The sequence below is a fragment of the Pongo abelii genome, chromosome 3 (genome assembly GCF_028885655.2).
Source record: "Pongo abelii isolate AG06213 chromosome 3, NHGRI_mPonAbe1-v2.0_pri, whole genome shotgun sequence".
NCBI classification, from domain to species: domain Eukaryota; kingdom Metazoa; phylum Chordata; class Mammalia; order Primates; family Hominidae; genus Pongo; species Pongo abelii.
The window spans coordinates 1,572,988-1,600,126 of record NC_071988.2 but is presented as its reverse complement, the minus strand read 5'-3'; the positions used below and the strand labels follow the sequence as shown (position 1 = coordinate 1,600,126).

The following is a 27,139-nucleotide window of genomic DNA, read 5'->3' as shown; positions in this document are numbered from 1 at the left end:
TTGGAGGAGGCTGCAGTGAGCTGTGATCACACCACTGCACTCACGCCCGGGTGACAGAGCAAGACCCGGTATCAAAAAAAAAAAAAAAAAAAAAAAAAAAAAAAAAGCCGGGCGTGGTGGCTCAAGCCTGTAATCCCAGCACTTTGGGAGGACGAGGAGGACAGATCACCTGAGGTCAGGAGTTCGAGACCAGCCAGGCCAACATGGAGAAACCCTGTCTCTACTAAAAATATAAAAATTAGCTGGGTGTGGTGGCGGGTGCCTGTAATCCCAGTTACTTGGGAGCCTGGGCAGGAGAATCGCTTGAACCCAGAGGCAGAGGTTGCAGTGAGCCGAGATTGCCCCATTGCACTCCAGCCTGGGTGACAAGAGCAAAGCTCTGTCTTAAACAACAACAACAACAACAAAAAGATATTTGGCCTGCTTAGAAACACATACATGCCTTAAAAGTCTAATTGAGTTTTGCCAGTAATATTACAGATATGCAGGACCACGAGGAAGAGAAAATTCAGGTAACAGTAACAAACATTTAAGAAAATGACCGATTTCTAGAACATTTGGAGAAAATTGGAATCTCAAAATTGGTTTTGTCTTTAACTTCTACTTCTGTAAGGGCGGGGACATTATGATGAAAGCCTGAGCAACGGTGGCATGCAAGACCGCAGGAGGCGGGGCCCGGGTGAGGGGCGGGGCCTGGGCCGCAGGCGGGGCCCTGAGCAAAGGTGGGGCCCTGAGTGGGAGGCGGGGCCCTGAGTGGAGGCGGGGCCCGGGTGAGAGGCGGTGCCTGGGTGGGAGGCGGGGCACTGAGTGGAAGCCGTGGCCAAGGTTATAGGGGGGGCCTGGGCGGGAGGCGGGGCCCTGAGTGGAGGCGGGGCCTGGGTGGGAGGCGGGGCCCTGAGTGGAGGCGGGGCCTGGGTGGGAGGTGGGGCCTGAGTGGGAGGCGGGGACCTGGACGGGAGGCAGGACCTGGGAGGCAGGCAGGGCTCGGGCAGGAGGCGGGTCCCTGAGCGGGAGGCAGGGTCGTCAGTGGGAGGCGTGGCCCGAGCGGGAGGCGGGGCCCTGAGTTGGGGGCAGGGCCTGGGCAGGAGGCGGGGCATAGGCGGGAGGTGGGGCCCGAGGTGGGAGGCGAGGCCTAGGGCGAGAGGTGGGACTCGGCTCCCAGAGTGGAGGCGGGGTCCGGGCGGGAGGCGGCTGGGGTCTGGGGCTCCGTGCACCCCGCCCCGGGGATGCTTTCTCCCTAGCTTTTTGCGCCGTCCGGTTCTGCCCCAGCCTTAGATCTCAGCTCTGAGCTGCCCTCACATCCCTGCAGATCTTTTCTGGCCACACTGGTGGCCCGCGGGGTCTGGCTGCTTCTGTCTCGTGGCGTTGGCCTCCCTGACTGGCCGCGGGTGTGGGGCGCCGTGGGCGGGGTCCCCGGGGCGAGGCTGCCTGGCCTCCGCGGTTGGTTCGGCGCCCGCGGGGCTGCAGCTCCCGGCTCGCACTCCATCATCGACGGATGACAGCGGGAACGGTGGGAGTTCATTACAGGGACCATGAATTGTTGGAGGTAATTTAGATTACAATTTAAAGTTTAATTTAAAAATCTATCAACAAATGTGAAAGTACTGGAGGAACATTTTAAAATGCACTTTAATCTCACCAGCACAAATAGCTTCTCGGGGCTCTAAACATCATCACCTGGAAAAACAGTAAAACTTTACTGCATCTTTAATTAAATTACAAACACAAAGGATAATTAACTTTTTTATTTTTATTTTATTCGTGCCATTGTTTCTCCTCCGAGTCAATATCTTCCGGCTGCAGGAGCGGCTGTTACGAGGAAGTTTACGGCGAGGCCTGATGGGTGGATGCCCCGGGGCGGATGCTCGGCCCCTGCGCCCTCTCTGCGGGCCCCGCAGCGCTGGGGCCGCGCCCCTTCCTGTCCCCACAGCGCGGACACTCCTGGCCAGCCCGTGGCGGGAGGCGCCCTGGGGACACGCGTGGCCGTGGCTCGCGGGTGTCGCGTGTGCTCACCTCGGACCTGGGCGTTCTGAGTCGTAACTCAACGCCTCGCAGCGGCCCTGGGAGGCAGCCCCACCCCCTTTTACAGGCAGGGAAACGGAGGCTCAGAGAGGTCGGGCCATCCGCCCTGGTCACACAGCGGCTGCGTCACCGGCTGACTCGAGCCTGGCCCCACCCGTGCGCGCTGCACTTCTGGGTGCTGGGCTGAGGCTCAAGCCTCCTCCCCAGGACGCGGGGCTGGGACAAGGGGGCGAGTGCGGAGGGCAGGGGCTTGGTGCCTAAAGGCGACATGCCGGTCCCCATGGGGGAGTGGACCGTGGGGGCCCGAGGGCGGCCGGGGTAGGGAGGGGCCTCCCCCGAGGGCCGTGGGCGCAGCGGCAGGGCCCAGCCGAGGCCACCAGGGGGCGCCCAGCAGGCGCGGGCGGGGCCGTGGGCCGGGGCGCTGGCTGGGACCCTCGGGCGGGGATGGCGGCTAGTGGCGGGGGGCGCGCCAGGGCAGGGAGGGCAGTTGGGGCAGGGGCCTGGCGGGAGCCCCTGGAGGCGCAGCCCCCTCCGGGCTGGTCGGATTCGGGAGGGCTCGGGAGGGGCGTCCAGCAGCGCTGGGAAGGGGACCTCGATTCCGGCCTGGAGGGTGGGCGGTGCTATGGGGGGAGCCCCCCGGCTCTGCGCCTGCGGGGGTGGGGGGCCTAGGGGTGTCGCAGCCTGGCCGCGCCCTTTCCCGCCCGCCCTGCCTCGAGAGGCGACCCCTCTCCTCCCCCTCTTCTCTCCCCTCCCCCTCTTCGCTCCCCTTCCCCTCTTCGCTCCCCTTCCCCTCTTCGCTCCCCTCCCCCCTTCTCTCCCCTCCCCCTCTTCTCTCCCCTCCCCCCTTCTCTCTCCTCCCCCCTTCTCTCCCCTTCCCCTCTTCTCTCCCCTCCTCCGCCCTTTCCCTGCCCTGCCTTCGCCTCCCTTCCCTGGTGACGGTGGGAGCTTTGGTTCGCTCCTTGCCTCCTCCGAGCCTTGTCGTCTGCAGAGGGCGGTTCGGGGTAGGGGGGGTCGCGACCTCCTAGGTGGGCGTGGAGGGCAGGGCGCTTCCCACAGGGACCTGCAGAGGCTGGTGGGTCTGTCGCGCTCACGACAAATCTTCTGTCCCCAGCAAGGCCCGTGTGATGCCCTCTCCCCCTAACTGAGGGTCCCCTCACCTCCTGCCCTCACACATTCCTGCAGAGCTTCCAGGCCACACCGGCTCTCACGCCAACGCTCGCGCCCTTCTGCACACCAGGTGCGGGCACTAGCGCGCGCACCGCTGTCCCCAAGGCTGGTCGGCCCCTCCTGCCTGGCATGCCCGCCCCGGCACTTGCACGCAGACTGGGTGCAGGCCACACGGGGTGTTCAGTTTTAGTGCGGTGGCTGCTTAATTATTGGTTAATCTAGCAATTTAGCATGCTTCATTTAATTCTAATTAGGAGAATTAATAGGCAGGGAATAGCGATTTCAATAGACTGGCACAAAACAAAACCTAGCCTGGACATCGTGCCGGTCTGGGGGCCGTGTCCAGGCTTGGGGGGGCCTGGCGGTGTTGGCAGCCAGGACTGCAGACCTTCCCAGACGCCTGAAGGTCGTGGCGGGGGAGGGCGCTCAGGGCGAGCAGGAATCGCGCTGTGGCTGCTCAAAGAGCAGCTGGGTCAAGGGCATGGGGAGAACCCCCAGAGCATCTCCGGGCAGCACCCCCGCAGCCCCCCACCTGCACCCCCGCGGCCCCCCACCTGCAGCCCCGCAGCCCCCCACCTGCACCCCCGCGGCCCCCACCTGCACCCCCGCAGCCCCCCACCTGCACCCCCTCAGCCCCTCACCTGCAGCCCCCAACCCGCAGCTCTGCCGCTGCCTGGTCCCCGCAGAGCCTGTGTTTGTCTCTGCTCATCAGGCGGCTCCCTGACAAGGCCCCGACATTGGACAAGGCTGTTCCTCTAATTAAGGTGCTAATTGAATTAAATGGCCGCGGTAATGAGCAGATGAGCGGCATAAAAAGTACAGAGTCAGATAGGCCAATTAACAAGAGCGCCGCGCATAATTATAACATTGGAAATACATGCAGCTCGCTCCAACATTGTTAATTGTTACCGGGGGATTTATGGTAATTGGCCCACAACAGGCAGCCGGGGAACCTGCCCAGGGCTGGTAATTAAAAAAATGATATTCTACACAAACACCGGATGGCCTAATTAGGCCTTGATTTACATAAAGGCCTTTGAGGAGGTGCCGGATACCTCACCGCTGCTGCTGGGGCCACTCTGGCCAGCAGTCCACGAGGTGAGACCAGCAGGCAGGAGCCCCCCCCACCACCGCCCACCCGGTGGCCACGGGAGCTGCTGGCGTCCAGGCTCCGTCTGCTGGCAGGGTCCCCATGGCCATCCCTGAGCCCTGAGCACAGGCCCTGCCTCTGTCTGGGAGAGGACCTCCAGGGCTCAAGGCCACCTTCCCCTGGGTTCGCCACTGTCCCGGGGGGCAGGTGCATCCGTCCGGCACATGGCCCCCTCTGCTCTCCCTGTGTGCTCCCCTCCTTCAGTGTCCCTGTGAGTGTGCCTGGCCGATGTCCTGGGCACATGGTCAGGCAGGTGATTTAGGTCCGGCCCTCCCCTACCACGAGGACAGCCTCAGACCCAACACCCGGGTGCGGGAAGTGCCCCTGCCCCCACCGTACCCACTCAGTTGCCTCAGAGAGGACCCGGAACACTACCAGATGCACAGAGGGCTGGAGGGAGGAAGGGGCCGGGAACAGTGTGCAGTGTGGGAGGGAGGGGTGGGGGCACCCTTGGAAGGCAGAGAGGCCAGCTAAGCTCTGACTCGTCACTCATTATGTCTTACCCCATCCTTCAAGGAGGCCGCCCTGCGCCCCATTTTACAGAGTGGGAAGTGAAGTCTGATGTCTGACAAACCAGGCCCAACTCTCCGGGCTCCCGCCACAGCCCCTCTCCTTTCCTGGGGCTGTCCCCATGGGCCAGCATGGTGCTGGGCATCTCTCCAGAATGTGGACCCCGGCCCCTTGCCCCAGCCCCAGCCCGGGGCACAGTCCCAGCCGCCCCTGCGGCGTCCCCGGCCCGCCCACCGCCGCCGCCTCTTCGACTTTCTGGAGCAGATTTACCGTAACGTTCACACTCTGAACAGAAAACTCTGCCTCATTTACAAATGTAATTTCAATTGAGGGTAGTTTTCCAATCTCCTTTCATTGGAGTCCCAATTGAGCCCCTTCTCGCGGTGCTGATGGCATGATTAGACAGTGTGCGCGCCGAGGCAGATTAGTCAAGCGCGGCCCCGTAAATTGGGAAGGATGTTTTATCAGGACACGTCGCTGCGCTGCAGGCAGCTGTGGGGTGCTCTGGGCTGTCCCCTCAAATCACGGTTATGGAATAATTTAGCCCACGATTCTCTGCGATTACTGCCGCCACTGATCATGCTGTCACTTTCCGAGTGAGCACTTCATCCTGCGTTTATTCATGCCAGATCTGTTTTGCTTTCGTAATGAGCACATATTACCCCGGCACAAAGAGGATGAAGGCAGCCGCGTGATAGATAGGTGCGAGATTAAATGGGATCTTTATGACTTCTGCAGCCATCAGTTCTGACTGTGTGATAAGACGCGTCGACTAGGGCCCTGATTTGCTCTTTATTGGAGCCAATATTAGCATGCTCTCACCAGTGCATGGGCCGATCAAACCCACTTAAGGTGGACTTACCGCATAGGCCCAGCTGCAGATGCTGCTGGGATGGCCAGGAGGGAGGCTGCAGCCCACAGCCGGGCAGGTGGGGGGGGTGGAATTCTCACACTGCCCTGGGGCCACTTCACCCCGGGTGGCTGCAGGGGGTCCCAGGGCTGAGGTGCCCCTGGCGACCCCGGGCGCAGTGGACTGTCCTGTATGCCTGGGTCTCGGGGTGGCCCTCTCCCTTCCCACCCCTTATCAGGCCGCCAAGAATGATGGCTCTCCCGACCCATGCTGGGGACCCAGCAGCCTCCTCATTCTGCCCCCAGCTCCTGCTCTCTGGCAAGGAGGGAGATTGGCTTGTTTAGGATCCCAGGGGTGCCAGGCCATTTCCTGGGTGGGGGCAGTGTCCAGCACCTTCCTCTTCCGCTCAGTATCATGGAGACCCCTCCCTCCTCCTGCTGGACAGCCGCCACCTGTACTCAGCTTCGGGCAAGGCGCTCCCCGTCCTGCCTCTCTGTCTTCCTGCCATACCTTCAGCAACCCCCTTGACAGCCCCCCTCCCAGGCCACCCCTCTGTCAGGGGGCACTGCCTGTGCCTGTCACTGCCTTTCTTTCCCCTGGTGTGGCCCCTGCCAGACCGCAGCCATCTGCCCTTTCAAAGTCCCCTGCAGCTCAGACTGGATGATCTGCATCCGGTCTGCACATCGGATGATGCCAACTCGGGCACAGGGTGGGATGGGGTAAGGTTGGGGGCCAGAGAGACTTGGGGTGTGGCGGAGCCCTGGACCTGAGTCCACACAGCATCCCATCCTGTGGCTGTGCTTTCTCCTGAAGAGGCTGCCAGCCCTCCCCAGGGACCGCAAGCACAGCTGGGTGTGCCCCGTGCAGTCAGCCCTGCCGGGTGGCCCCCAGCTGCCTGTTCCCCCAGCAGGGCATGGGCAGGCAGTGGGCACTCAGGGGGTAGCTGGCTTGCTGCACCCTGTCCTCTTGGTGGGCGGATGGGGCCCCTTCACTGTGTGGGGACTGGACTGCTGTCACGTGCCTTTAGACGTGCAGGTTGCTTCTGTGGAGGGGGCCTGTCACTCATCCACCTGGCACATTTTTAACCTCAATGTCATGTGTTGACACCGAGGGAGGCAGAGATGATGAAAGCTTGTCAAAGTCGAGGGGTTTGGGCAGCCGGTCCATCCGGGGAGGCCCAGCAGCCTGGCACACAGGGCGTGGGCCCTCCTGCCAGAGGCAAGCTGAGCCTGCCGCCCGCTGACCACCTGCCGTCCAGCCAGCCCCACCCACCGGTTCCAGGCCCGCCTCCTGCACCTGCCCAGGCCTCGCCTGTCTCAGGGGTGTCCGTGTCTGCAAGGCCGCACAGGAGGGGCTGGGGGTCCCTTGAAATGACCCCTCGGCTGGGGGCCACAGAGGAAGAGAGGTGTGGGGACACCAGAGACCATCTGTGTTTTAAAGAATGTCTTCCAATTTCCTCACAGAGGAATCTGAAGAAACATGCTGGATGTCCCTGGAGGAGGAGCTGAACCATTTGAGTGGGGGCTTCACTGACTCTCCCCACACACAGGGCACTGGGGGAGAGCAGCCACATGACCGGCAGGTGGGGGCTTTTGCTGCTGGTGGGAGGGGATGAGGAGGGCACCAGTCCGGCCCTGAGACAACCCCCCAGACCAACCCTGACTAGGACACTCTGCAGGATGTCAAGCAGTGCCCCCAAAAGCTGTCAAGGCCGTCCTAGACCAGTGGGGCCTCAGGAGATGGTGCAGAGTCCCGGACCAGACAAACGGCACTGGGAAAGCAGGAACCCAAAGGAAGGCTGGAATTCAGGGAAGAGCCACATGCCAGGCTGTGACGAAGGTGACGAGATGAAACACTGGGGGGGGGGGGTGGGGGAGGCATCCGAACTCTATGTGCTGTCTTTGCACTACTCTGTAAATCTAAAATTATTCAGAAGTGAAAGTTAAAAATCACTCTGGCTCTGGTGTATGGTGTGGCTGCTGGGAAGGGGCGGAAGAGCTGGGGATGAGGGAGGAGCTGGGATGAGGGAGGAGCTGAGATGAGGGAGGAGCTGAGGGTGAGGGAGGAGCTGAGATGAGGGAAGAGCTGAGGGTAAGGGGGAGCTGAGGATGGGGGGAGCTGGGAGGGAGAAGCTGGGGATGAGGAGGAACTGCAGTGAGGGAGAAGCTGGGAATTGGGGAGGAGCTGAAATGAGGGAGCAGCTGGGATGAGGGAGGATCTGGGAAGAGGAAGGAGTTGGAAATGAGGGAGGTGCTGGGATGAGGGAGAAGCTGGGGATGAGGGAGAAGCTGGGGATTAGGGAGAAGCTGGGGATTGGAGAGGATCTGGGGAAGATTGAGGACCTGAGGGAGGAGCTGGGATGAGGGAGGAACTGGGGAAAAAGAGGAGCTGGGGAAGAGTGAGGACCTGAGGGAGGAGCTGGGATGAGGGAGGAGCTGGGATGAGGGAGGATCTGGGAAGAGGAAGGAGTTGGAAATGAGGGAGGTGCTGTGATGAGGGAGAAGCTGGGGATTAGGGAGAAGCTGGGGAAAAAGAGGAGCTGGGGAAGAGTGAGGACCTGAGGGAGGAGCTGGGATGAGGGAGGAGCTGGGGAAAAAGAGGAGCTGGGGAAGAGTGAGGACCTGAGGGAGGAGCTGGGATGAGGAAGGAGCTGGGATGAGGGAGGAGCTGAGATGAGGGAGGAGCTGGGATGAGGGAGGAACTGGGGAAAAAGAGGAGCTGGGGAAGAGTGAGGACCTGAGGGAGGAGCTGGGATGAGGGAGGAGCTGGGATGAGGGGATGAGGGAGGAGCTGGGATGAGGGAGGAGCTGGGATGAGGGAGGAGCTGGGGATTAGGGAGAAGCTGGGGATTGGAGAGGATCTGGGGAAGAGTGAGGACCTGAGGGAGGAGCTGGGATGAGAGAGGAGCTGGGATGAGGGAGGAGCTGGGGATTAGGGAGAAGCTGGGGATTGGAGAGGATCTGGGGAAGAGTGAGGACCTGAGGGAGGAGCTGGGATGAGGGAGGAGCTGGGATGAGGGAGGAGCTGGGATGAGAGAGAAACAGGAAGAGGGAGAAGTTGGGAATGAGGAAGGACCTAAAATGAAGGAAGAGTTGGGATGAGGGAGAAGCTGAAGGGGCAGGAGGTATGGAGAGCCATTTTAGAGGTGGGAAGCTGTGTGTGTGTGTTTGAATGTGTGAGGGTGAATGTGTGTGAATGGATATGTGAATGTGAGGCAATGTGTGAATCTGGGTGCAAATGTGAATGTGTGTGTGTGAATGTGGGTGTGTGAAGGAACGTGAGTGAATGTGTGAGTGTGAATGTGAGAATGTGTGTGAAAGTGAATAGTGTGAATATGGGTGTGTGAATGTGTGAATGTGAATGTGAGTGAATGTGTGTGAATCAGTGTGCGAGTGAATGTGTGTGAATGTGTGTGTGTACATGTGAGTATGTGTGTGAAAAGTTTTGCGAGTGTCTGGACAGTGTGTGCATGTGCGCATAGGTGTGACTGCGTGTGCAGGGCCCTCCACCTGCCTCCACAGTGGTGTGTGTGTGTGTGGACAGTGTGTGCATGTGAGCATAGGAAGTTTGGTGTGACTGCGTGTGCAGGGGCCTCACCTGCCTCCACAGTGGCTTGGCCACACCTTTTCACAGCTGGGGAAGCTGAGGCCCGGCCCCTCCGGGGCAGGAGTCAGGATTGGTGGTGTCATCTGCCGGTCTGCTGGAGCCCCTCCCACCCTCAGGCGCCCACCAACCCACACCTGGCTTCTGCCACAGGTGGCTCGCTCTTTGTGATTTTTAGGCCTCCAGCCCCCTTCCCCTCATCAAGCCATGGATGTCCCCCAGCTGTCCCCACAGGAGTGTGGTGAGGGTCTGCGGGTCTACACGGAGCCTTAGCTGGGGCACCCACCTTGGATGCTGGGTGGGGGTTCCGTGCCTCCTGCAGGCCCCCCCAACCTCTCCCTTATCAGAGCTGCCGAGTGCTCCTGACTCCCCCACCCACCGCCCTTAATAGAAACCCATAAATATCTCTACTTGCTAATTTAAAAAGGGAGGGGGCTGTTTATGAGCACCCCAAGAATGACATTTACGGGCCTGAAGGTAAGTGATTATTGACAGTAGACAAAGGCCCAGGAGTGCAGGAGCTGGCCCATTCGCTCCCAGAGATAAGGAGAGTGTTTCCTTTTCTCATGCTAATTTCAAACGTGAACTGTACACATTAGAGCAGGGAGGACTTCCCTTTCTTTTCATCTTAAATGTCACTACAAAGCGCTGGGATCCCAGGAAAGAGACGCCAGGACGACGCTCCCCTGCTGCAGGAGCAAGGGTGACGCTGTGGCTTTCGGGCGTTGGTGGTGGGGCTGGGATGGGGGACGGGGCTGGGAACTCAGGGTGTGGGAGGCCCCAGAGTGCGGGGGTCTTGTCTCCTGCAGGTGTCAGAGCGCCTGACCCCACAGCTCAGCTCCCAGGCAGAGTGGGCCAGGGACCCACCGTCTTCCTATCTCACCAGGCCTCAGCCCACAGAGTGCTTTAAGAGAAAAGCAGATTAAATGTGTGTTTCCGTGTCTGTTTATTCCATGTGTGTGTCAGAAGCCACTGCATGCACGCTTGTTCCAGGGCGAGGAAAATGGGGGTGGCTGCTGCCCTGGGCCTCGGATCAGAGAAGGGTGGGGCAGCCCAGAGAGCAGCTTTCCACCTCCTTGCACGATGCACCCCTTCCACGCTCCCTTCCCCCTGTCCAGGGTCAGGGCTCCAAGAGAAGCAGGAGGTCACCCCCAAGCGCCTTGCTGAGGAGGCCCTTCCACCTCGTGGGGCCATGGCAATGAAGAGCACACTTGGACCCAAAGGACAGAGGACTTAGGGCGGCGAGCACAAGCCCTTGACTCCAGGGACACCTTCCTCCTGCCAGCGCCAGGACCCGGAGACGTTCTTCCCTGGCAGCACCAGCACCGGGTACCAGGTCTGGTTCACCTGCCGACCCCAGCCCAGGTGAGGCCCTGCCTGGCTGGAGTCAGGGCTAGGGAGGCGGAAAAATAGCAGGTGATTCTCCCGGGGAAGCCTGGAAGAAACTGGTGGGCTCCGGGAGGACACAGGCTGGGCAGCCAGTGGCCTGGCCCAGTGAGGCTCAGCCTTAGCCTCCACTTCCACCCCTGCACCCACAGCTGCAGACACCGTGCTCGGGGCAAGACTGCTGGGCTGGGGTCTGCCGGACCCTCAGTGAGGTGGTCAGCATCCCCCACTTTCCCTGGGAACTGGGGATGAGAGTCAGAGTCTGCCCCCCACAGCCCTACCCACACTCCTAACCCTTGGAAGCCTCTGCTGCACACCTGTGACCTGTGGTGGGTTGGGCACTGCCCTCACCCTATGGCCCTCCGGGCCCCCACAGCCCCCACCTACAGTGCCCCGAGCAGAGAAGGGAGTCCCCAAATGCATAAACACAGGTTCCAACCTGCAGCCTCGCCCACCGAGGCCTCATTGCACACCGTCGAGGTTGGGGCATCCTCTTCACCCCCACAGGCCCCCCCCCGCCCCCGCTAGTCTGGCCTTAAGCAGCTCCTCCAAGCCGCTCTCAAAGGCCCAGGAGGCCGACAGTTCTGGTCCCAGCGGCCTCCCCAGACTCCTTGACCTCCTTAGCTGGGCTGAGGCTGCCTCTACCCGCCTGGGCACCCTCTCTCCTCTCCTGTCTCAGGCTTGCTGGGTCCGTTCAGATTTGACACCAGGGCTGTGCTGCTGTGTTGGCCTGGAGTGGACGGGCTGTCCAGGAGGAGCTGCACTCAGCTCAGGGAACTAGGGTTGGAGAAGCCCCTGAGGAGAGAGGACGGGCTGTCGTTTGGGGACCCCTGCTGCTGATGCAGGGGTGCAGATGGGCTGTGAACTGCCAGGCCCTGACCTGGTTCTGGGCGTGCACTGGGGGAGCTGTGGAGCCGAGCAGTGTGAGAGGGAGGCAGGTCTCTGAGCGCGCCTCACTGTCCTCACCTGGCACACGCGGATGGTGTCAGAGCCAACCTGTGTGGATGGATAAGCCACCTCGTGGGGGTGCCAGACGAGGACCCAGCTGCTCTGTTGCTAGGCACAGGGCCCTGGCCTTCACTGTACGGCCGGCACCGAACCCAATGCCAGGCACATGGAGGGTGCTCAGCCCACCCTGGCCGGGCCGCTTCCTTTGTCCCCTCTGGATCCCTGTGTTTGTTGAGTGGCTGAATGACCCACTCTGTGTGATGTCTGAGGACTGAGCCACCCCTCTGGCTAAACACTCTGTCCGGACACTTCCAGGCGTGAGTTAGGAATTCCATGCCCTTGCACCCTCTTCCTACCCAGGGTCAACCCCCCTCACACCCCCACAGGTGTCCAGACCCCAAAGTTCTGTGGCCTAAGGAACCCCGCCAGATAAGCCAGGAGCCAATATCCCCGCCTCTCAGTGTCAGGAGCCCCTGGAGTGGGGTTGTGAGTACCAGGCAGATCTGCTGAGGATCTGAGCGGATTCCTCAGCCAGGTGCAACTAAGGGCATCTGCCAGCCGCAAGCCAGCCATGCACCCCCTACACGGGTGTCTCAGAGGCGGCATGAGCCCCAGACAGCGCCCTGGAGCTGGGCTGTGTCCAGGGTTCTGCCTCCCCCATGGTATGTTCTCTGCAACTTCATTTCTGCCCCAAAGTCTCCCCAAGAAAAGCGTGTTACTAATGTGCTGCTGTGTGAAGCTGGGGGGCTGGGGGTCCTCGGGGTAGGTGAGACTGGCCTCCCGGCTGCCGTGGTTTCAGCTCCGCAAAGGGCTCCCACCTCGGTCTGCTGCTACCCCACCCTTCCTCCCCCACAGGCAAGGACAGGGCAGGAGGGGTCACCCTGCACAGGAGGAGCTGCTCAGTGCTGCCGTCCTGGTCCTGCCGCTGGTTCTGGCCTTGTTCTCCTTGCACAACAGGCCCAGCCTCTCTTCATGGGCCTTTTCCTGCCTTTGCCCACACACCTCTGGGATCCAGGGTCGTCTGAACCAAAAGGCCTTCGAGGTCATTCAAGGTCATCCTGGACCATGGCACCCCAAACTCCCCTGAGCTCTCCAGAGGGCTGCCCAGCCTGTGAGAAGCACAGAGGAGAGAGCCTGCTGCAGCCCACTCCACATCCTGCAGACTCAGAGCCAGAGGTCGGAGAGACCAGGCGGGCTGTGGGGAGCTGGGCCCTGCCCCCTGCCCTGCAGGCTCCCCAGGGCATACTGCCCTTGGCTGCCTACAGACCCACGGCCACACAGGAGCCCCAGGACCAACCAGCTCAGCCTACCAGAGACCTTGAAGCCGGGACAACAGCTTGCCGGGCCTGTGCCGGGAGGGTCTGCCCGGGGCTGCAGTCGATGTTGCCGGGAGGGTCTGCCCGGGGCTGCGGTCCATGTTCCAGCTGTGTGGTGCAGCCCACAGCCCCCATGGGGCTCCTGAGAAACCCTGCCCTGGTGGCTCCACTGCTCTCCCAGCCTCTGGAGGACTCCAGGGCCTGGCGTTTCTAATGCCTCTCAGAGCTGGGTGCGCCGTGGGCGTTGTCAGGCAGCTGGAAAATTGAAGGGCTCGCTGGGGCGCCCTGGCAAGTGCGTGGCCTCTCCCTTCTCTTTCGTCCATTTCCCCTCAAACAACTTCCCGGGAAATGGTCGCGGATGCCTCTGACAGTGGATGATGGATGGTGCCGCACAGCCTGCCCAGGAGAGCGCTGCGGGGCTGCGGGTCGGAGGCGGCGCGGGTGGGGTGGGTGGAGTTGGGATGGGGGCGCTGCTGGAGGAAGGACCCGCAGAATGAGCTGTGCAGTCGTGGGGAGTGGGCCCTCCGGACACTCGCTGTGGGGAGACCCCTGGCTGGCTTGGACCCTGCCCCATTCTCCAGCCGAGACCCAGCCCGCCCATCACCTCACCGGGCCTCGGCTTCCTCGTCTGTAAAATGGGCCTGTGCTTGCCCTGCCCCATGGCGGCGTGAGCTCCAGGAGGTGCTGCTGAGCCGGGGCCTGGTGCACAGAAGGGAGCTCCCGCGGGTGGTGTGCTGGTCACTGGGAGGCCTCAGGGTGTGCGGCCAGGCCTGCCCCGGCTGGGAGACTTCCACCTTAAGGTGTGAGGAGCCCTCCGTGGCCGAGTTCCCCTCCGCCCCCGCCGCCCTGGTGACAAATACTAATGTCTAAATCAGCAGCCGCAGGCCGCCGCCTGCCGTGTTCTTTGCTGAAATGTCACCTGTTCCTATCTAACGATTTGCATAATGCAAACCTTCTCACTCGTAAAATACAGATTAAGAGGGGAAGCCGGAGTCATTCTGGAACCAGGGAGCCATTTCAAAGGGAACGAGGAGGGACGCCTGGGAGGCACTGGGCTCTTAACCCCGTCCCTGCCGGCCCTGCCTGCACCTCCACAGCCGGTCTGGGCTAACACACTGGGGCCGAGCTGGGGTCAAGGTTGATCCCATGATGCTGGGCGGGTCCAAGCTGTGGAAGGGCGGGGGGCGTGCTGCCCAGCCCTTTCCCTGGCCGCACGTGTGGACGGCTGTGTCCCCCATCCCCCTGCACCTTCCACCCATGTGTGGAGGGGAGGCTGGAGGCGCCGGGGGCCCTCGGCTGGGGCTGCTCCTGGTAGGTCCTTGGGGGCCTTTGGGGCTGTCCTGGCCCCAGGTGTTTTAATGATGAGGCCTCAGGCCGAGGAGGGATCCCGAGCCCAAGTCATGATTAGGGGTTTCTCCAGCCCCCCAAATCTGGCTGGGTGTGTGGTCTCAGCAAAGGGGGGCAGGTGCTGAGGAGAGAGATCCCAGGACTCTGCTGGGCACAGGGGGCGTGGCTGGGGCCACCCCTTCAGCCTGGGTTGTGGGGCCATGGGCAGCTTCTGGGCCGGAGGAGGGGGCAGAGGGTCCTGAAGGTCCCCAGGCGCTGTCTCTGGTGGGGGATGGCGGGGGACAGGGCTGCTGCAGGGGTTGGGAGGGGAGCTCAGAGGATGGGGCCTCTCTTCCTGCAGGAGGTGAGGCTGCTCCCCGCCCTGCGCAGCGAGGAGTGGGTGGGCCTCACGCAGCCCCAAGTCCTTCATGCTGCAAGGCCAGCGCTCGCCCGCCGGTCCTGAACCTTGCCCCCTCCCTCTGTCCCTCCACCAGTACCGGGTACCACCAGCCCTGCCCCTCCAGCTGCCCTGGGAGGGTCTGGGCTCTGGCAGGGTGCTGGGGAAAGGGGCTGCACACATCTGCAGATCTGAGCCCGCAGGGTGGAATGCTGTGAAGCCTGGGACTGTAGCGGAGTGAAGGTGGAGCCAGAGCGGCACCAAGGACAGGGAGGCCCCGATGACTAAACGGTCGGGGGAGAGGCGAGAGCTGAGGGTAAAGCAAATATGGAAGGGCAGTGGGTGTCTGACCTGACGGGGGTGGGGGGGACCCCCTGGCCCAGCCCCTGCCCCAAGAGAGTCACAAGGGAGGGGCTGACTTACAGGCCTTCCCTGTGGAGAAGAAGAGAGACCTGGGTCTGGACCTCCCCTAGAGCCCCCCTCTGTAACTCCACGCACAGGGAGCCCCGCTCACCTGGGTCTACACCCAACCTGTGACTCCCGCCAAAGCCACACCCACCTGAAGCCGCACCCGCCTGGAGCCCCCGCTCCACCCAGGACCACACCCACCCGGAGCCCCACCCACCTGGAACCACACCCACCTGTGACTCCACCCATATTCCCGCCCACCTGGAGCCCCGGCCCACCCAGAGACCCGTCCACCGGGAATGCTGCGCGGGGGGAGCCTTGCCCCTCTGCCTGCCCTGCAGCTTTTCTCTGATCATGGTCCTGGCGAGTCTGGATTTACCAGCTCCCAGCGTTCATCTACCCTTTCCCTCACCTCTCCCGGGAGAGTGGACGCCTGGGAGCCTCCCCTGGTGCTCCCGGGCACCGTGGCAGTCTCATCTCCGCATCGGCAGCACTGCGGCTTTAGCGGTGGCTCTGCGGGGCGCGCTTGGTGCCGCGTCCATGTGAGCTCAGGAAGCGCTGGCAGCCCTGTGGTTGGTGCCACCCTCTTCTTGGCGGGCTCCAGCACAGACGGCATCTGTGTCTGATGCCCACAAGACACAAACCTAGACTACCCCTGGGATCCGCAGAGCCTCCCCCTCTGCAGGTGGGGCGCCCGCCTCCCCGCCGGGGACAAAGGGGGTCATTGCCTCCCCCTCTGCAGGTGGGGTGCCTGCCTCCATGCCGGGGACGAAGGGGGTCATTGTCTCCCCCTCTGCAGGTGGGGCTCCTGCCTCCCCGCCAGGGACGAAGGGGATCATTGTCCTGTATCTGAGGTCCTTCTCAGTGCTGTGGGACCTCACACTGTCCCCTACCTGCCTCTACCGCAGTCCCCAGGGACGCGTGGAGGAGGCTGGCGTGCACACACGTGACATAGTGTGCTGGCTTCTCTGTACTTGGAGAGCCCAGTTCTGCCCCTCGGCTGGATGCTGTCTACGGGCAGCAGGCGAGCCGTCTGTCCCCAAGGGGCACCTGCGGGGCCACACCCTCACTCTGCCCGGGCCTGTGGCATCCTGAAGCTGGTTTCAGCAGTCTCACTGGACACCAAGAACAACATTCCTAAACCTGGGTTTAGCCATGGGGTCATTAGGTTGAGCCACAGCCAACCCGTCTGCACGGGCTTGATTTATGTCCAAGAGACTGAGAGGGCCCTCTGCAGGGTCTTCACCCCACAAGGCCAGGGCCAGGCCTGGGAACCCAGGATCACACGCACATAGGGGCCTCTGTCCCCTCCAGGGGCAACCTCACTTGCATGGGTGTATCCCCACCTGCAGGGGATGCTAAACCTTGGAGCAAGTCTCAGGCCCCAAATTACGTCCCCCACCCCCATTTCTGGCCCAGCTGAGCAATGACCCAGTGCCTGGCTCTGAGCTGATGGTTCTGAGAGACCCCTGAGGAGCAGGGGTGTTGAGTGGCTTTCATGCCGGGAGCTGCTGTCACTGGCTGCCCTGACCTCTTTCGAGGCTGACGGGGCCATGGGGTTTTCCAGTCTGAGCTTGCAGGGGAGTGGCCTCGGGAGTAGGCGGAGGTGAGGACGAGGGAAAGGCTGTGAGCAGCCAGGTGGGGCTGGGCCCCTCACTGCTCGTCCATCATTCACCCACCTTGCCAGAGGGGCCCAGCCTTGGCAAGGTCAGGGTCCTGCCTACCGAGAGCAGACGTTCTGGGGACTCCGACCTGCACCCAGGCAGCTGCCAAGAGGCCCCCAACATGGAGGCCCGAAGAACAGCCTAGGATGGCCCCACGTGGGACCCAGGGAGCAAGGCCAGTGTCCCCAGGACTAGGAGGCCTTGGACAGGGCTTGACCCCACAGCTGGGGAGGATGACGCCGGCTCAGCTCCCAGAGGGGCGCCAGCTGTAGGAGGTTGTTGAGCTGGGCTGCGGAGGTGTCTGCATCGGCAAGCAGGCCTGGCATGCTGGGGAGCTGAGGGGCAGGGGGAACGCCTTTGAGGGCCCCCAGCCCAATCGGCTGCATCTGCAGCCTCCCCCATCCTGCCCCTCACTCTGGCCTCTTAGACCACCGACCCCACAAGGCCCCCTACTCAGCCATCAGCAAAGACAGGCTGGTCCTGCTCCTTCTTTAAGCACCTTGCCCTGACCTGCACCCCCTGCCCTCCTCCCCGCCACCCCAGCCCACCCCCTTCCCTTGGAGGGGCAGCCTCCACAGCCCTCCCAGACCCGCACCGAGGGGGCTTCTGTCTGGTCACCATGGTGACCTTGCTAAACCTTGGGGGCAAGTCTCAGGCCCCAAATTACGCCCCCACCTGCAACGTTATCTGGCCCAGCTGACGTCCTCCTCCTGCAGACACCGCACAGCTCCCATAGCTCTGCCTCCTGCAGACACCACACAGCTCCCATAGCTCTGCCTCCTCCTGCAGACACCGCACAGCTCCCATAGCTCTGCCTCCTCCTGCAGACACCGCACAGCTCCCATAGCTCTGCCTCCTCCTGCAGACACCGCACAGCTCCCATAGCTCTGCCTCCCCATCAGCCATCTCCTCACAGCCTCCTCCTGGTCCCATCCCTGCTCTTCTTGTGCCGTTCCCACACACCACACCTGTCCCGCTGCCTGCTCTGCCTTCTCAGGGTTGCTGCCTGAGGCCACATAGCCTCTGGGGTCCCGCCCCTCCCCTGCTCAGATCCCCACTGGCTCCCCTGTGCCCCAGAAGCCTGCTGACCCTCAGGTGTGCACCTGTTCCCCCTCAACCATTCTGCTTTCTGTCCCTGGGTCCCACAAGCAACCGGTTAGCCTTCGAGCCCTTGCTCCAGCGCCCAGGGTGGTGCGGGGCACAGGGTGGGTGCCCTTAAGCCTAGTGCAGTGACCAGGGGCACCCCAGGGCTGGGGCCACCGGGACCATCCTCCCTGGGGCTAAGTCACCCCAAGTTCTGGCCTGGATGTGCTGGGGAGAGCGGGGGCAGAGGGTGCCACACTCGGGGTGCAGCCCTGAGGGTGGCTGGGAGGTGGAGATGGGGAAGGCCAGGCCTCCAGCTGCTGATAAAGCTTCATTAATGGTCTCTCGCTAATGAGAAAGCCGGGCTGATTATAACAAATTGAAGGGGACAGGGGCTAAGTGGAGACACCAGAGACACCCTGGGGCAGGGGTGGGGTGGAAGCCTGGGCAGGGTGGAAGGGAGAGGTGGTTCCCAGGCCCCTTGCTCCTCCAGGGCCCCCACACTGGCCCTTCACCTGCCCCTGCCCAAATCCCCACCCACCTCCCCATGCCAGCTCTCCAAAGTGCAAGGGGTCTGTGCAGCAACGGGTGGGGTCCCTAGGGGTGACTGAGTGAACTGTTTCAGCCTTTTCTGGGTAGGACAGGAGGAAGGGCGGTCCTCAGGGTGCATGGCTTGGATGGAGACTCAGGGGCCTCTAGTGCTGCAGGGAGGACGGGCCAGGCAGGTGAGGAGTTGCCCAGAGACCCCGGGCCCAGCCATGGGGTTGTTGAGGACACCTTGAACCACCCTAGCAGAGACGGCTAGGCCAAGGCTGGGGCAGGGACCATGTGGGCAACACCCACCCCGTGGGGAGCTGGCCCCGTGGTCTCTGGCTTGGGCAGGGAGGCACAAGCTCTGTGCCTCCGTTTCCCAAGAGTACCCCAGGTAAGAGGCCCATTTCCTCCTCTCCTTCAGTCCAGGAGGTCTCTGGCTTGGGAGACACACAGTCCTGGGTCTGCGGCTCTGGTGCCCCTTGTCCCTCTCCAAGTCCTCTTCCCCGTATCCAGGACCTCAGGTGCGGGGTCTACTTTTTCTGGGAAGCACCCCTAGCTGGGGCAATGCAGCTGTCTGAGCTTCCCTTTGTCCATCCATCCGCCTGTTTCGAGCCTCATTGCACACCAGACCGTCCCAAGAGCTGGGCGCAGCGGGCAGAGCAGATCCTGCTTTCAATATCCAGGCCGCGGCCCTGCCCACCCTCAAGGGCCACCCTCCTTCTGCTCGGCCCTCCCCCCCAGCAGCCCCTTCCAGGCCACTGCCTGTTAGACCTGCTGTATCCAGCAGCAGCCCTGGATGCCCTGACACCTCCCTTCCCAACGCCTGTCCTCAGTCAGCTTCTGGAACCTTCTCTCCAGGTTCCCTTCCTGACCACGGGGGTCCTGCCAGCTCTGCCTGCCCATGGGTGCTCTCGCCCGGCCCATGCCAGCCCTGGGCTGGACGGCAGGCGGGAGCCCCAGGATTTGAGGCACCACAGGTCCTATGCAGCTGGCCTCCTAGGACGCCGAGGTGTTATTTAGAGGGTTTGGGGCAAGACAAGAACAGCCTAATGGGGCTGACCATGTGGAAGGACGTCTTATCTGGGCCCGCGCCGGCCATCCATTACCACTAATTACACCGGCCTCGCGCCTCGGCCGCTCTCGGCCAGGTGGGCCACCCTGTCCTCATTGTCCTCTTCCGGGAATGGCCCCGCGGCCTGTGGGAAGGGCCTGGGGTCTCCCTATCGTCCCGGAGCAGCAGCCCCACGTCGTGGGTGCCCCGTGATAGATGAAGCATGGAAATTAGTTCCAGAGTTTAACTGATAACCGCAGAGCCTGCGACACTCGGTTATGGCAGCTCTAATTGATGAGCTCATTAAGTCCATTATTAGAGAAATTGATTTCAAATAGGCACTTAGAGTGCACAGGGAGGCAGGTGGAGAGGGAGCACGGAAGGCAGGGGAAGTCTCGAAATACATAATGAGGCACGTAATGTTATAGGTTTGTTTAATGAAAAGCCTCAACCGTACGCTCGTGGCCGCGTGGGTTTTAAACACCCATTTTATGTACTAATAAAGCTCCCGGCGCTGGGGTCCCTCCCTGGCCCCAGCCCACTGTGCTCCGTGGCTGCCCCTAATTAATTAATTAACCCGGGCAAAGCGATCAATGAGTTAGTGGCGCAGAATCGACACTCCGAGGCCGTGGCTCGTTGGGAGGGATGAGGGAAGCCGGTGGGGCTGGCGGGGGAAGCGGGTACCTGGGCTTCCCATCCTCTGCCCTCTCGGCCTCACCCTGCCTGGCCTGAGGCAGACCCTGTCCTGATGGTGGGGACCTGGGTTGCCGTGGAGCTGCTCCACCAGGCCAGGGAGAGGTGGCCCACACCCTGAGGCCCAGGGTCCCAGAACCAGGGCAGGAGACAGTCACGGTGACCCTGACCTGTCCGCTGCAGCTCCCGGGGTCCCTCCCAGCCATGCTCCACAGGCTACCGACGCCCTCCTCTTGGGGCTACAGGGCTCAGTCTGGGATGGTCGTCAGTATCCCCACCCAGTCTCTGTGCAGCCCCCAGACCACATGCACCTAGACAGACACACACGTGGACACACACAGGTACTCGGAATCCCACATGCAGACACATGTGGACACACGTGGACACACAGAGATACTGACACAGAAATACACAGAATCCCTTACAGAGACACATGGTCACAGAGATACATGTAGACACTCATGGACACGCTACACACACATGACCAGCCCTTCCTTTCTGCAACATGCTCCGGTGTGGGTCCAGGGCTCTGTGCTCCCCGGCTCCCGGGCCCTTGGCTGCGCCTGCCTTCTGGGTCCTCTGCTCCGAGGCTTGACGCCTGCTCTGTCCGGCTCTGGCCTCTCGAGCCACCTGTGCTGATGACCACTGGCCACCCTCCTGCCCCCGACTCCCAGGCCGTGAGTCCGGAGGCCCCAACATCTCCACCCGGCTGTCCCAGAGGCTTCTAACACTCAACGTGGCTGAATCCTAACGATGCCCGACTACCTGCTGCCCAGAAGTCCTCGTCCCTCAGTGAGGGTCCCATGGGCCCCGCAGTTTCTCCCGGCCCCTTCATCCCATACAGGTCCCCATGGCTGCACCACGGAAATGCACAGAACCCAAGCCCTCCTCATGCTGCCTCTCGGCTGCCCGAGTCCCCTCGGCGTCCACCCCATCCCTGCAGCTCAGCAGCCATCACGCAGAGCAGAGCCCTCGCAGCCTGGCCCCGACCCCTCTGGCCTCCAGCCTGTGGCCACGATGACCCTGGCTGTGCCTCCTACACCAGGTGCTGCGGTGAGGGCCTCCTGCTGTCTCCTGTCTGGAGCCGCTCCCCAGGTGACCGTGCTCCCTTCGCCCAGCCCTTCCCACCTTGTCCCATCTTCCTCCACGGTGGTCACCTTCACCTGGGGTCCCGCGTGCGTCCCGTGGACCGACTGCCCATCTGCACTAGGACACAGGCTCCACAGGGCATGGTGACATCTGTTTTCTTTTTCCTCTGATGCAGCCCAAGTCCCCAGAACAGTGTGGGGTGCCGAGGAGCTCCGCCAAGTTCAGGAGAGAACAGATGCGTCTAACTCATTTAACCACACAGCAGGGAGTCAGGAAACAGCGCCCAGTAACACAACAAGAAATGATGCATTTTGCAGTTGATATGATAATTAAAATGGCGCTGGAGCCATGCACAAGCTGAGCTGGGCCTGGTGTGCAGGCAGCTAACGCAGGGCGCTGAAAAACAGAACGAATCTTCGAGTCTGTCGGGTGACTCGACAGGGGCTGCGCCTGAAGACCGGGTGACTGAGGCGGTGCAGGAATCCGTGGCCCACGGCAGGAAGCCGCTGCCATGTCCTAAGGCTGCCAGGGTAAAGCTGGAGCTGGGGATGCAGAGCCGGGCCAGGCTTCCTAGAAGAGGAGGATCATTAGGAGGTACCGCCCAGCGGGAGCTGAGGTGAAGAAATGCCACCCAAGACAGATGCGGAGGGATCCAGGCCCCCGATCCCTCTGGGCTGCAGCCAGGGCCTCTCTTGACTGGACCCAACCAGAGGGCAGTGGTCGGAAGCCTGGGAGCAAGGGTGGAGGGTCAGTCCCAGCCCCAGGGCAGAGTGGCCGATGTGGTGGGGTGGAGGCGAGAGGCAAGGCAGACGGCCGGCACAGCCATCGCTGCACAGGGGCCCAGGCCCACATCTGACTTCCATGTGATCGGGCCCTAGATGGCTGCCTCGGACACTGCAGCTCTCCCCGAGCCCCCAACCAAGACGGAGACCTGGGCTGCAGCCACCCCGCAGGCACCATGCAGGGGTAAATTCTGTGTGACATCACCTGGGCTTTCTGTAACCCATAGCTATGGTGCCAAACACCACAAATATTTAAAAAGTAAGGGTAGGCTGGGTATGGTGGCGCATGCCTGTAATCCCAGCTACTCGGAGGCCGAGGCGGGAGAATCGCTTGAACCTGGGAGGCAGAGGTTGCAGTGAGCTGAGATCGCGCCACTGCACTCCAGCCTGGATGACAGAGGGAGACCCTGTCTCAAAACAAAAGACAAAAAACAACAACAGCAAAAAACCAGTAAGGTAGGAGAAAGGATAAAAAGACGTAATTGCATCAATGAGACGGCTGGATTCGTGACGAGGACACCGGTGCCTCCAGCTCCATTTCTGTGCAGTTCACGAGACCAGCTGGCGCGGTTGCCTCCTGCCATCTCCCAGGGTTCCCTCGTCCTCCTCAGGTGGCCCGGCTTCCTCCTGCCACGGTGCAGGGAGGTTGTGGCATTTCAGCCTCATGGGATCAGGCCACCACAGAGTCTAGGGTCCAAGTGAACTCCAAGAGCCACCTCCAACTGCGGGAGTAGGAACATTCAGCCCAGACCTGTCCCCTTTGCTGGGACACCCTCAGAATCCACGTCCATGCTGCTTCCCCGTGTCCCTGCATAGTCTCCTGTCCCTCAGGCTGTGTATTCAGAGAAGACAGGACAGTTTCCTTCTGGGTGTGGGGAGGGCAGCCAGCCGGGAGGGCTGGCGTGGGGGCAGCACAGGGGGTGGGTCCCTTCTAATAGGGAGAGGGGCCACTTCTGCTGCCAAGGGAGGCTCACGGGGACCCAGGGCTCAGGGGTTTCCAAGCTTCCAGAATTCATCTCAGTTCATCCAGATCCCATCCCCGTCTCAGGACACACCCCCTAGCCCAAGCCCCACTCCGAATAAAAGTGCTGACAGGGCCAAGCACTGGGTTCAGGCTGTCACTGGAAACCCCAGCATCACGCTTGGAGCCTGATCTTCAGCCACATCTGTCCTAGGGCTGTAAGGAAGAGGAGGTGGGTTTAAGACCGTGGCGGGGCACGGGGAGGTGCCTCCTGGCTTTCTGACTATGGCTTGGCCTTTTTGCCCTGCACTGCCCTGCCCTTCCTTTCCCTTCCCTCCCCTCCCCTCCCTTCCCTTCCTTTTGCTTTCCTTCTTTCTTCACTCTTTCTTTCCTTTTTTTTTTTTGAGACAGGGTCTGGCTATGTTGCCCAGGTCAGTCTTGAACTCCTGGGCTCAAGCAATCCTCCTGCCTCAGCCTCCCAAAGTGCTGGATTGCAGGTGTGAGCTGCCGTGCCTGGCCTGCCTTGGGCTTTTTATGTTAAGGCGTCTGTGCTCATTGTTGTCCACACATGCAAATATGACTGTGAGGAACCTCGTGAGTCAGGCAGGCATCGGCCGGGGAAACGGGTCCTGGAGGCTCGTGGGGCCTCCCCCTCCGCAGTGTGGCTCCGGGCTGTTCTGAGGCCTGGTGGGGACGGTAGGTGATGGATGGCCCTCCGGAGAGGCCTCGGTGCTTCCCAGCCCCTCTGTCCACCTCCCAGACCAGCTGATCCAGGGCCTGACAGACACAGCCGGCCCGGGTCATGCCGAGGAACGGACAGGCACCACTCTGCCCATCCCACTGCCTCGCAGTGAGGTGTGAGGCTGAGCCCTGGGAGCACTGTCAGGACCTGGAATTTACCTGGCGGTAACCCAGGATCTCACTGGAGTCCCTGGTATCTGGCCCAACCCTTTGCTCCGGGTCGTTTTTCACCCTCCTTGCTCTAATGGTCAATTCGATTGAAGAAAGGCCTAGGAAGTGCACACATTGCTGAGACGCGGCCTCCGTCGCCTTCTTTAATTTTCAGGTCTGAAGACACTACTGCCCGTTGCCACTTCAAGCCCACTGAGGGCCGCCCCCAACCCTGTGTGTGGCTGTGCAGGGGCTGGTTCTTTCCAGTGTCTGTGGCTGTGGCCAGCGTCAGGGTCGAGCCGTGACCAGGGTGAGCTGAGGCTCTGGAGGGGAGTGGGGTGGGGGCGGGTGGTGCAGGGGTAAGTTACTCTGGAGAGGGATGAGGTGGGGACGGGCGGTGCAGGGGTAAGTTGAGGCTCTGGAGAGGGATGAGGTGGGGCCGGGCAGTGCAGGGGTAAGTTACTCTGGAGAGGGATGAGGTGGGGCCGGGCGGTGCAGGGGTAAGTTACTCTGGAGAGGGATGAGGTGGGGCCGGGCGGTGCAGGGGTAAGTTACTCTGGAGAGGGATGAGGTGGGGCCGGGCGGTGCAGGGGTAAGTTACTCTGGAGAGGGATGAGGTGGCGGTGGGCAGTGCAGGGGTAAGTTGAGGCTCTGGAGAGGGATGAGGTGGGGCCGGGCAGTGCAGGGGTAAGTTGAGGCTCTGGAGAGGGATGAGGTGGGGCCGGGCGGTGCAGGGGTAAGTTGAGGCTCTGGAGAGGGATGAGGTGGGGCCGGGCGGTGCAGGGGTAAGTTGAGGCTCTGGAGAGGGATGAGGTGGGGCCGGGCAGTGCAGGGGTAAGTTGAGGCTCTGGAGAGGGATGAGGTGGGGCCGGGCGGTGCAGGGGTAAGTTGAGGCTCTGGAGAGGGATGAGTTGGGGCTGGGCAGCGCAGGGTCCCTGTCATCCATCTGTTCACTGTGTCCTCCACTCCCAGGCCCCATGTGGAGACAGAGACAGATGGCAGAAAAGCGATTTACAATGTGGCCTGTTCTATTTCCAATTAAACCACAGACATTAGTTAATATGCAGGGCTGGGAATCTCGGGCGGAGATAATGTGCAGATAGCTCTATAAAACTCTGCTAGGAACAAATAATTTTGCACAAATTTGCAAACAGCATGGTTTTTGTAAATAACCGTAATCTTTCTACCAGCTCTGGTGCCCATGATGCGTTTTTCCTCATGATAATTTAATGATGACCTAATTTACCTACTGTTTCTGGGCGTCCAGTGCACCGGCCTGCCGGCCTGGGAGTCTCGGCTGCCCTCGCCTGTCCTGAGCCCGTCCTGAGCACAGCCCCGGCATCGGCAAGGGCTTGCAGGAGGTGTCTGGCCTGGGTGCCGCCCACCTGGGAGAAGAGGACGGGGCAAGGTGAGGCCAGAAGAGAGGCAGGGGGAGGGGCCGAGGAGGGAGTGAGGAGGGGGCCCGGGAGCTGGTGCAGTGTAGGGAGGCTGCTCAGAGGACGGCGTGACCTGAGGCTGGGTGGGGCGGGGTGGGGACTCTGGGTGAGGTACGGTGTGGCGGTGCGGCCGGGGGAGTCACAGGACGGCCCCCAGGGGAACTTGCTCCGGGGCTGTGGAATGAATACCACAGGCAGGGGTGGAGCTTAAAACAGTAGAATTCTCTTGTGGTCTGGAGCCCAGAAGCCACCTGGAATTTACGCGGCACCAACCAGCATCACCAGCGGGTACCTGGTACTTGCCCCATGGCTCCCTCTGAAGGCTCGGGGCTCCCTCCTGCCTCCCCCAGGTCCCGGGGGCTGCGGCAACCCTCGGAGTGCCCTGGCTTGGAGCAGCCACTCCAGCCTCTGCCTCTGTCTTCGCCAGCTGCTCCCTGGCACCTCTGTGTTCCTTCTCAGGAGGACACCGTCATTGGCTGGGGACCTGTTATCTGGGAGGGTCTCATTTGAGCCTTACCTCAGCCACATCTGCAAATGTGGCTCACCCTTTTTCAGATCATGGTCAGGAGCACGGGCTTCAGGGATCTGCATGGAGGCTTCCCTCCCCAGGGTTGTTGTTCTGTGGACACAGAGGCTTCCCTCCCCGGGGTTGTTGTTCTGTGGACATGGAGGCTTCCCTCCCCGGGGTTGTTGTTCTGTAGACATGGAGGCTTCCCTCCCCGGGGTTGTTGTTCTGTGGACACAGAGGCTGCTCGGGTGCTGTGGGCAGTGGCTGCCTCCGCTGCTTAGAGAAGTGAGAAGGAGGGTCTGCAGAGAGAGACAGGACCCAGGAGTGAGGCCAACAGAGAGAGAGGCAGAGGCAGAGGCCACAGGCGAAAGGACAGGGACAGGGAGGCCAGCGTGCAGGAAGTGTTGGGCCAGCCCGGGCTGGTCCCCGCCAGGAGAACCCTGCCAGGGCTCTGTGTCTCCGAGATTTCTCCCAACAGATTTGCTTCTCTGATCAACAGTGGTCGGAGGCCCAGAAAGAGGCATGGGAAGCCTGGCTTGGGAGGTCCCCACCAGCGTCTGGAGGCCTCAGTGTACCCTTCTGTAAAATGGACCAACAAGGACGCCTCTTCCCTGGGGTCTTGGGGAGGGTTAAATGGCGTCATCCCCATACGGGACCCGGTGCTGGCCTTTGTCACCATCCCGGGGTCTCAGTCCCTGGGCAGAGAGTCCCCTCCCCCACCAAACTCAGGTTCCAGCGGTGGCTGCTGTGTGATGGTGGGGCCTTTACTTGGTATCCGTGTGCTCGTTTGATATCCAATTCTGTTCTGGAACGCCAGCTCACAGGGCAGGGGCGGCGTGTGCTTCTCCCTCAGCTCAGAGCCCGCAGGCGGTCCATGCTTGTTGACTCTGTGGCAGGTCTAGTTCTGAGCGTCATTGTCACCTGCGCACAGCAAGGTGCTTGGATCAGCGCCTGGCCCGTGGTTGGCACCTGTGGGCATTGTGTTAGCTGCCAGTATTATTCTCTTATTTAATCTTCGCAAGCTCACGAGGGTTTGCTGAGTGGATCAAGGGTCAGAGTGGGGAGTGGGGGTGCTAACTGGACTACCCCAGAACTAGCAGAGCAAGGCTGGGCCAAGGCTGGTGAGGATGGCGGCCGCCTGGACCATGCCAGGCAGGCTCCGTGCCGCAGACCCTATGCCGGGACCCACAGGCTTGTTATTCAGCCGCGGGCATCGGTGAGCGGGGCATAAATAAATGGGTGATGGGACAGGCAGGTCAACGCTGGTGGGGCCATGGCTGGACAGGCCGGCGGAAGGCGGTTTGGGGGTGGACAGATTGTTGTGGTTGAATAGATGGAGGCACGGGTGGGTGGGTTTGGGATCT

At 61.7% G+C, this 27,139-nt stretch overlaps 1 long non-coding RNA gene across 1 annotated transcript; it reads left to right on the top strand.

Annotated features, from left to right (window-relative positions):
- The first annotated feature begins 1,160 nt into the window (after window positions 1-1,160).
- On the top strand, window positions 1,161-7,643 carry LOC103890352 (uncharacterized). The gene is made up of 3 exons (XR_654693.4): window positions 1,161-1,546; window positions 7,163-7,281; window positions 7,378-7,643. It is a non-coding gene; the product is annotated as an uncharacterized LOC103890352 (long non-coding RNA).
- Window positions 7,644-27,139: the final 19,496 nt, after the last annotated feature.